Here is a 10,710-nt window from a genome sequence, read left to right as displayed (position 1 = left end):
GATTGGATACAAACTTGCGTATCCAATCCAATACAAAAAATAAAAAAAAAATAAAATAAAAGTAAATACCTTGGAAATTCAAATTTATATTTTGTATTTCATTGGATACAAACTTGCGTATCCAGTCCAATACAAAATTATATAAAATTAATACAAAGTACATAACTGGTAAATTCAAACGCTCTATCCAATTCTCTCTCTCTTACTCCCTCTCTTGATATTCTTCATTTTCTTCTCACTTGCTTCCACCCCCCCACCCCCCTCCCCCCATCGTGATATTTTAGCTCACACACACACTTGGAACTAAGGACTGCATGATGCATGATTGAGTCCTGTACATACAGCACCATTCTGCTCTATGGAGAGAGGAAGGGGAGAACGATGGAGCGGCACCCCGCTGCACGCTCTCCCCCTTTCCTTGCATTAGGATTGTTCGTCCATCGTCCGTGGATCCGCCAGCACGGTCGTTCGGACGATGGGCACTGTACATACGCCAGATTCCCCTCCGATATCAACCCCGGGCCGATTATCAGCAAGAACCATTGGACGTGTGAATGTAGCTTTTCTCTTTCTCCCTATCCTAATATCTTTTTTTATTTCTACTTCTTCTCTTTCACTTGTATATTTAAAGGGTTATAAATTTCCTGTAACCTTTACTGTCCTGTACAACGTTTAAACCCCTGGTAAAGTGGGACTTTTGCAAATTACCTTGGAAATACCACCATGTGTCATCCTGATTGAGGACTAATGCAAATTTCTGGACTCTTGAACAACTAGTGTACAGAACACTTTATTTCTCTAAAAAGCCTACCCAAGTAATGAGTTTGCCCCTGTATACATCATTTAGTTCAGCTGACATTATTTTTTTTGTCAGTGATCCTTTCAACATTCAGCATATACCAAGGGGCAAATCTTTAAAATTTTGTGGGACAGTGGTGACAGCAGTATTAAACATGCATTGGTTTTCATATATAATATTACTGTATATGACTGTGACTAATCATTCCCAGGATTTGTGTGCATGTCTTCACAGAAAGCAGATACTTTAAAACCTACATTATACAAAAAAGGACATCCTGTAGCAAAGAACCCTATGTTAAACAATTCCAATGTAGCCTGTGAGTGAATGTGCACAGCAGGGATGAATGATAAATCCCTATAACAGCGAGCTCTGATGTGCAATTGAACATACATTACTAAGTCAATCCCTTTGTATTTAAAAAGGTGGTGGTACCAGTGGTGTCCACGGACACCAATGGTACAGTGCAATGTAAATCAGCTATTTGTTATTTATTTTGGATCCATTGACCTGCATTTTGCCAGTCAAGTCAATCAAATGAAATCTGATCTTCAGTGCTAATTTAAATTCCAAACACTGGGCTCTGAACCTTTTCACAATGTTTTCTAAAAGCTGTATACATGTTTACATGTAGATTTAACATTTCCTTAAAAAAAGCAATTGTTCAGTTCAACCTGAAGCCTAGGGAGATGTAACAGACCAGTATGCAAGAGTAATATATGATTAGGCAATACAAGTATGCATGTTCATGTAATGATTGGAAAAGCTTAGCAACCAAATTATGTTCCCTGAAGTGAAATGGCTGAGAAATAATAATGCCTTACTGAATATAACCTTGCCTACAGACATTAGGTTTTGTCCATGCATGTATAATTCAGTAGCTGATCATTCATATGAGCAATCATTGGGTTCATTATGGGATGCCTACAGACAAAATTATCTTATTTTTATTAGAACACATATGTTCTATTTGGGGAGGGAGGAGAGTCTAACCGTTCCCCAGTCAATTAAAAAAAAAGCTTTGCCTTTGCATACATTTCGGTGTCAGTCCATGGTATTGTTTATGTTTGCTGCTTAGACTCCCATTTATAGCAAACTTGCGTTATTTTTATTCTAGGAAAACTAACCTCCAAATATAGGGGAACACTCTCTCCCCTCTCCTGTAAAACAGCACTGGCTGCTTCAGCTGTCAATCAACAAGCTTAAACATCACCCAGAGGCACCTTCTGCGCCCTCTCCCCAAGTCACCCATTCTTAGTAGCTGAAAACTGCATCTAAAAAACCATTATAATCAAACTTACTGTACCTTACCCCATCCTATGCTCACAGCACCTGGGCAAAGATAACATCACCGTCCTTCTAAGAGGATTGCTAAGGAATACAGAATAACCAAAATCTCACAAGAACACACTTTTGCAGTAATCTGGAGTGTGTCCCCACAAGAAACACCTAGAAGGACGTTATGTGATATCAAGTAATGCAGAGGACAGTTGTAATAAAATTAGAATTCCAAGGTAAGAAGAATTCTACCTTAGGTGCATTTTCTACCTACAACTTCCACCTACCACCAAAACTGTTAATTTGTCTTTAATAACCAAAAAATCAGGTTCCCTTTTAACTGCTAAAAACTTCCTATGGAGTTGTAATGATGTTTGAATCTAATTCACCTATCTGTAGGAAACTCAGGAGTATAAAGAAAGGCAGAGAGGGGGATATTGACTTTCTGTCCAGGATTAAATGCTTATGGATAGAGAGAGGGGGATGGCAAGCTGACACATATTTTTATATCTTGCCAGATATTAATGTCTCTTTCATTGACGCACTGCCTCACACTTATGATGACTTTCATTTGCCAGAAAAGAAAAAACATTTTGCAAGTGAGGGGACAAGCTGCTCGGGGCTTGTCTCAATAGTGCAGCCATAAATAATTAATGGTAGCACAGTGACAGTTACCAGCATCGGATCCATGGAGAAGGCAGTACACCACTTATATAAGGATCCTTTTAGTCTCAACAGTGTAATTGATTTCTAGCAAGGGTCATGAATTATGCACAGCTGTAAAGTGACAATTGCTAGAATTTCTTATTACTTCAAACTCTCATACACCTACTGCATAATAGGAATACATAATCAGGGTGAGTTTTATGGTAAAAGTTAGGGAGATAACTAGTATTCTTTATTATTATGGGAACAAAATGTGCTCCGATTTATTAAAACAACCCTATGCAATCAGTCATTGACCCCAAGATCCAGTAAACATTGCAGCTGTTTCATGTGATGACTGGGAGATAGATTTTTCACTATTATAGTGCTTCTGATGGACAGTAGCCTCTTGTTACCTGACTCTCTGCAACCGCTAATGTTACAAACTGTGCGAGGGAGACTACAATAGGGAACAAGTAGTATGGTTCTCAAAGTCAAATAACATTCCAGTCTGATTAACTACACCTTTTTACACTTATACAGTGGCAGTGGCTACGTCTTAATTTAGCCCTAGGCTTGGATCCTGGCCATAACAGTAGCTGCCTACATTAGGTTTATATTTTCTTCCCATGTTTCTTGTCTAGGTTTCCTATACAAGTGCTTTTCTATAAGAGAAACAAAATGTATGAATGTTGGTATTCATAATCCCTGAATGGTATTTAAACACCATTGTGGTCTCCCATGTAGGTCAAGCAAACTAGGAAGTTTGTTGTAATATTATTAGGCATAACAGTGTAATCAAAAGTTTTTGGGTGTGCTAACATTTTACATAACCTAATAATTAGTAGGGTATAGGAGTTGCATGTTGCCATATTATTTTGCACAACACCAATGCAGTGAGAAAACCAAAATCAGCTGTTTAGACCCTTAGTTTATTGTCAAACCTAAAAAAATTATCTTTGATTATACAGAGAAATCCAATGCAGGAATATTTAGCTGTAACATATCATGTACCTTCAAAAACATACTTACAAAAAATATTGGAAGCAAAATGATCAACTGCATAGACAAGTCACAGAGAGCAGGCCTTAGGTATAATTGGAATTAATAGATTTATCAACCTCCTAATATTCTCTTTTTCAGTTTGATGCCATTAAAAGGAAAAAACAGAAATATGATTTTTTTTTCAAATTTTCAAATACATCTTACTTTCTATTTAACCAGTTCTCTCTAAGCTACACGATGTTCTATCTTTGTAAGTCTACACTGGAACAAGTTACAGAAGAATACTTAAGAGCTATCTTATAAACAAGAAGATATATATCCTTCTGTTGTATGTCTACCTTTATTTCAAATAAAAACAACATATAGGCAAAAGTAGCAAGCCACCAGTACCCGATTTACATGTAAATGCATGCTTTTTCTGGGTAGAGGGACACCTTACCCACTACTTTCCCTTTTCAAAAAATATTAAAACTGTAAGCTCAGGGTCCAATCTTCCTCCTGTGTCATTGTTTGTATCTGTCTGTCATTTGCAATCCCTATTAATTGTACAGCGTTGCATAATATGTTGGTGCTATATAAATAAAGTTTAATAATAATATTAATAATAATAATAATAATATGCACAGCTTAGTATGCCAGAAAGAATGAACTCCCCTGTCCTTACATGGAGGTTATGTCGTTCCTGCCCAGGCATAAAAGATGACCTGAACCTGAAAAAAGCAGCAGCAAAGAAGACGTTGCAGGAGCAATGGGGATACGATTAGTCCCACTCTAAAGTGTATGTCAGGAAAAAATAACATATGCAGTACATCCTGGCAGAAATACAATCAGCGCCCAATTTTCTTTTATGGGCTCACAACTGGCTGCATCCAACCCTGATGAAGCCGATTTTGTTTTATCAAACAAGCTAGCAGTTAAAAAAATACATTTTTCCATAAAGAAAAGGTGTAAAAGCACATGAAATATGGCAAATAATTGAACAGTAAACAATGTCCATAGGCATCAATGAATTAGGAATTTGCAGTAAAGTAATTGTAAGGTGGTCTGGTTTGATGAGGATTAAGCTTTAAGGGTCCCAGGATTTTTTGCATATAAACTTGAAAAGGAAGGGAGAGAAAGAAAAGAAGAATAGAAGGGAAAAGGAGGGACAGAGAAGGAAAATGGGATGTAGGGGTAGGGAGGGGAAAGGGGTTATTCTCTATTCAGGATCACCTCCAATTCCTGTAACCTGCATTCCTGTAATAGGAAGGTGCAACAGGGTCTGGGAGAGATTGGCATAGTAGCTCCAAGTATTCAGGGGTACATGAAAATTCTCTCCAGTAACACCAAGCGTGTGTGGGTCTGCTTGTTGACTGGCCCCTTGGGTTCATCAGGTCTTCCATGAATCGTATATAGTTCACTCTAAGGATCCAGTGTTTGATCATCAGTGGAGAAGGTTGTTTCCACAAAGCTGGAATTCACACCTTTGCTGCTTTTAGTAAGTGGCATATTAGAGAGCACTTATAGCGCTTCCTTGACATTGCAAACACATGCAACAGGGCTAGTTCAGGCGTCCGAGTACTTCTTAACTGTATATAGGACCAATGAACAGAAAACAAAATACACTTTTGTGGTTTCTAAAGTATAAAAAAAACATTACTAGCAGTACATATAGTCTTTAATCCTATTCAAACTTGCCAAGGATATGTAAATGTGATTGGTGATACAGGTGGCGGATGGAGAGGAAAGTTTTGTAGCACAGGCTTCATTCAGGAAGTACACAGTGGTGTGTTTATTCTGCAGGGGATAGTGAATTTTGTAGCTTCATGAAATAGTTTCTCTTTTTTCCAACAACCTATACTATGCCAATACAAGACAAAAATGCTTCAGTGCCCCTTCACCAGCTTCCTAATCCATATAGTTTTCTGCACAATTTTAGATCCAATGCAGTGGAACTGTAGGCTGGAATACTGATCACTTTATATTTCCTTAAATGTTCTATAGTTTGTCTTTCCTCTTTTTTTTAATGTCTTGCTTGTTTTGTTATATGTGTTTTTTCCTGCAGAGGAAAGTTATTATTTTGCAGGTTTTAATCAATACTCTTTGTCTACAGCCTTAAGGTTTTGTTTTTTGTTTTTATAAAATATAGCCATTCACAATCTTCCACCCAAACAGGATTTCACCCAGGTATTTCATTTAGCACCAGCCATTTTTACAAGCGTATAATTCCTCTTAATGTACATATAATGGCACAATCATAAATTTAGTAAGATGTCTGCATCCATCTACTGTGCACTTGTATCCTGTGTGAATAAATGATGGTGTATTTAATTTTCTCTCACTTAATCTCTGCTTGTCAATATTGCTACACACCACAGATTGAAATATGGCTGCATTCCTTTCTACTTCATCACTAATGGCTTTTGGTTAGAAAAAACTTGCAGAGAAACTTTAGAGGACATAAAATAGCCGTCTCTTTCCAAACTCCTGTATAATCAATGCCACTGCAGCTTCGACAATCTTGTTAGGTTGTTTTAAAAGTAAAGATCACTGACTATCTTAAAATAGATTGGGAGACTACTTTTGAAAAGTAACGATTAAGTAGCAATAGGGCATTTAAGGTGTTTGAATAAAACCCTATTGAGCATCATTGTGGCCTATGGCATTCAAAAGTGCAGTCAAGCTAATCGCTACTTCAAAAATGCAACAGTAGAAGTAAAAGCACTGATAAATATTGGTGATCACCAGTTCACTTGATAATTGGCGATCATTCATTTTTCATTTCATTTATCCCTGTTAGGAAGATTTACCTCTCAATTTTTCTGGTGGCCACTAGACCTGAGAGTTAGGCTAAGTTTACAATGGCAATGAGCATGGGGTGCAGTTACCGCTTCCTCATGGCAGTGAACTGCTGCCTTGTGGGAAATGCTACAAATAGCTTTTACCTGTACAGCGCTATTAAGAATGAATGGGGGTGTCAGTGAATGGTACAGTACCATTAACTTCCGCCTCCTGTCAAATCTGCAGATATTGGTTGTATAAGAACCAGTGCTGGGGTGCAAGTGATTTCTTTTCATTTTATGTTGTATATCTAAGACAGAGAATGAAGGGAAATCTCCCCAGTGGTCAAAGGAGATGATTGAAGGTCAAATGACATAAGCACTTATGGGCGATCCTCTCCCCCAGTACACCCCAGAATCCAATATGGCAAATATGGACACCCAGTTAATCAGGACACCTGCACTGTCCTAAACACATTCAGGATGTAAAACATCAACTGATCCTCTGCTCCCCCCACCCCCCAAAAAATATAGATACAGCTTTGAGATCACAGCTACATGGCCAAATCAGCATAAAATAGTAATGGTAAGATATACATATTTGCTAAAATAGTCACAGATATAAATATGAATAAAAGACGGTAGATAGATAGGATTAAGCTGGTCTAAAAAGTGTAAAAAATGTAATAGTGATAGTGAATAATAGTGAATAAAAAAGTTGCCCAAGTTAAAACCACCAATGATAGGGGACAAATGTAGCCCCTGTCCTAAAAGACAGAAAGGTGTAACCTTGTATGAAAAATACTTTATCACTAAAAGCAATAATGCCTCCTTATTAAGATGGCACAAATTACAAGCTAATGTGCAGCTCCTTTTAGCCAAATAGACCAATTAGTAAAAAGCAGTACCTACTAATTACACAAGGGGTTTGATGAATAGACCCCCAGTGACAGCCCTTTGTTAGATAGGATCATTAGTGTATCTGGGGCACCATTTCGAGTTCCTCCTGGTCTCTCTCCAGAAGGAATATTTTTTATTTTAATTCCCACAGGAAAGGTGACCTGAAAAAATAATCAAAGAGAATCCTACAATAAGAAGAGCCTCATCCAACTTGTCCTGAATGTATAAAAGGTTTGAGTTTAAAAAAAAAAAAGATAAAAGTGAGCCAAGATACATTAAGATGGAATGGAACTTAAAGGGCAACTCCAGCTGAGCAGCTAAATATGGTGAAGGTGAAATATATATATATAATATAATGTTTTATTTCTTAAAATATGTTTAAATAATGCACCTAGTCTTGTGAGCAACCAAACTCTGTATATGACAAAAGTTGCTCAGCATAACATTTCTTTTCGTTTAATAGCAGACTGGCAAAAAAAAATACTAGACAGCTCAAACTCTGTATGCGCATCTTACTACTGTAACACCTCAATGACAATAGGATCTATTTTTAGGACATCAGCCTTTTAGTAATCCTGAGCTCCAGGCACATTTGTTTTTCACAGACATTTTTAAGCTATAAGTATTTGGGGGCAGTAAAATGGACCTCACGTTTTTATGGAAGGTTTGCATACAGAGAAATAAATGTACTGATGCCAGGAGACTGTTGTAAGCTGTCTCCACAAATCAGTCCTTTGGGACAGATTTCTTAAAGCTCTCCAAGGCTGGAGAGGATACACTTTCATCAGTGAAGCTGGGTGATCTAGCAAACCTGGATGGATTTTTTCAAAGTCATTTGATATTTGCTAGCAAATGGTTTGAATCCTGGACCAGATTAATTCCAGGTTTGCTGGATGACCCAGCTTCACTGATGAAAGTGTATCCTCTCCAGTCTTGGGGAACCTTAATAAATCAGGCCCATTAAGTGAACCTGAATTTAAAAAAGTGAGGATTTTCTATTTTTAGGATGAACAGTTACAAGTGTAAATTTGCCTAATCATGTATGCTTTGGGCCTGATTTAATAAACTTCTCTAAGATTGGAGAAGATGAACTATCATGAGAGAACCTGGGGGATTCAGTAAATATGGAGTAGATCTGGGCCAGGATTGAAAACATTTGCCAGCTAATAGAAAATGACTTTTAAGAAATCCATTCGAATGTTTGCTGTGTCAGCCAGGTTCGCCCATGATAGTCTATCTTCTCCAGTCTTGGAAGTCTTTAATAAACCAGATCCCTATTATTCCTACTAAAAAGTAGCAGTATACAAAGACACAGTACAGGACAGAGCAGAGAAAGTCAGTAGTGGAGGAAGATTAGCTGCAGGGTGAACACAGGAATGATTAATGTCTAAGGACAAATGTCTTTTGTCCTATTCCTGCTTTCTGAGCACAGCTTTCACAGTACAGGTCCCCTTTGAAGTGGAATCTTTAAAGTGGATTCTGTGGATCTGTGCTTCCTCTACTTCTCTTCCGGTTTTTGAATATTCTTCCCACCAGTCATTCAATTACCACTCATCATCAAGCATCTTGATCAAGATGACTGCTTTCACATAGTTCCTCCATACAGTAGAACCAGAAATAATAAGTCAGTAATGGGAAAAAGATCAGCTGCAGAGAAACCACAGAAAAGTTTGCTGACTAGGCTGCTCGCTTTTTTAGGAAACGGTTTTCACAGTACAGGTCCTCCTTAGGATAAAGTGGGATAGAACACATGATCAGTGTTGCAGCTTCATCACTATTCTATGTTAAAGGTATCAAGGATCTAGGAACAGGGGTGGGCAAACTTTTTGACTAAGGGGCCACAATCTGAAAAAAAATTTGACAGAGGGGCCAGGGCAATGGGAGAGTGGGTGGGGTTATGCCATCATGACGCCACTGGACGTGACATCATGATGGCATAACCCCGCCCACTCTCCCATTGCAGGCTCAGATCTGGGAGACGTGTTCCGCGGCTCTGGCCGGTGCAACACCCCCCCCTGAGCTTCTCCTGACTCTGCTCGGGGTGGCACCGGCCAGAGCCGCAGTACACCCAAAGGGCCTGAGAAACATCCCTATGGGGCCGTATATAACCCGCGGGCCGTAGTTTGGCCATGCCTGATCTAGAACATCTTGAATATTGTACCACTGACAGTAATGAACGTGAGTAAGGCAACACCACAAATACAATTAGGGTAAGAGTGACCACCTTAAAATAGATCTTGCAGCTAAAGTGCATGCTGTGTTTTTAAATACCCCCTATTTCCCTTGGTAAAATTCAAGTTTGTCAAACAAGTTCCTATAGGGAGATAAAGTTAGATAGTATGCCTATCCTTCCTCTTGTTCGTCCCATAACACCTAGGACTTCAGTGCAAGAGTTGGGGTATTCAGCATTCCCTGGGGTCTGTTACCCCACAGAAATCCACTACAGAAACCAGGGAAAGGGGAGTATAATATCTAGCTTTTCACCCCTACAGGTATATTTAAAGATTTTTATGCTGTGTTTAAACATAGGGGAGGGAGTTTTAAAAAGTGGATTATGCAATAAATGAAATGTCCAATAAGTAAAGCAACATAATCACAACAATAAATCAGCTGTGAAGTTTCTATCACATGTCATTTCATTTTAAATGTATCCTATCATCCATGTCTCACAGCAGATTTGCTCCTCTAAAGGGTGAATTTTTTTTCTCCCAAGGCATACACTAATATAATATTTGTTTTGAAGAAGTGTCTTTTAATTTTTCATATTGTTGATTATTAAGAGACAAACATTATTAATTATTGAACAAATTCTGCACTGATGTAGCGTGGGTTGTTTAATTTGATGAGAAAAACTTGGAGAAACGCTGAAACATCACAAGGAAAGTTTGGAATTTAGTTCTCAAAGTGCAACATCAATGTTATTAAAGAACAGCAAGACTAGCGGGATAATTACGGAATCCCACATCAAATTGGGAAGCAATAACGCAAAGCAAAATAAAATCATCTTAAAGCTTAACTCCAGGCAGACCTAAAGTACAGCTCTGTATTTATTAATGCATCATTTAATGTTTTTCATGTTGAATTTTAAAATGCAAGCAGTATATTTATTTGCATACTAGGCATTTTCAGTCCATTGTACAGCAGAGCTCAAATTAGGAAAGAAACAGCACAAGAAGCCAGTCAGTTGTGATGTGGTGCTCATATATTTCTGGGATATTGCTTATGGGAGTAGAAAACATGTTTTTGAACTCATCAGTTTTTCTCTATTCAGCGTCCTATTACAAGATGAGGAGGGACAAGACCTCTAAGTGTTAATTACCCCCA

This window comes from Pyxicephalus adspersus, chromosome 2 (genome assembly GCF_032062135.1).
Source record: "Pyxicephalus adspersus chromosome 2, UCB_Pads_2.0, whole genome shotgun sequence".
NCBI lineage: Eukaryota > Metazoa > Chordata > Amphibia > Anura > Pyxicephalidae > Pyxicephalus > Pyxicephalus adspersus.
Note: the sequence above shows the minus strand (reverse complement) of the source record.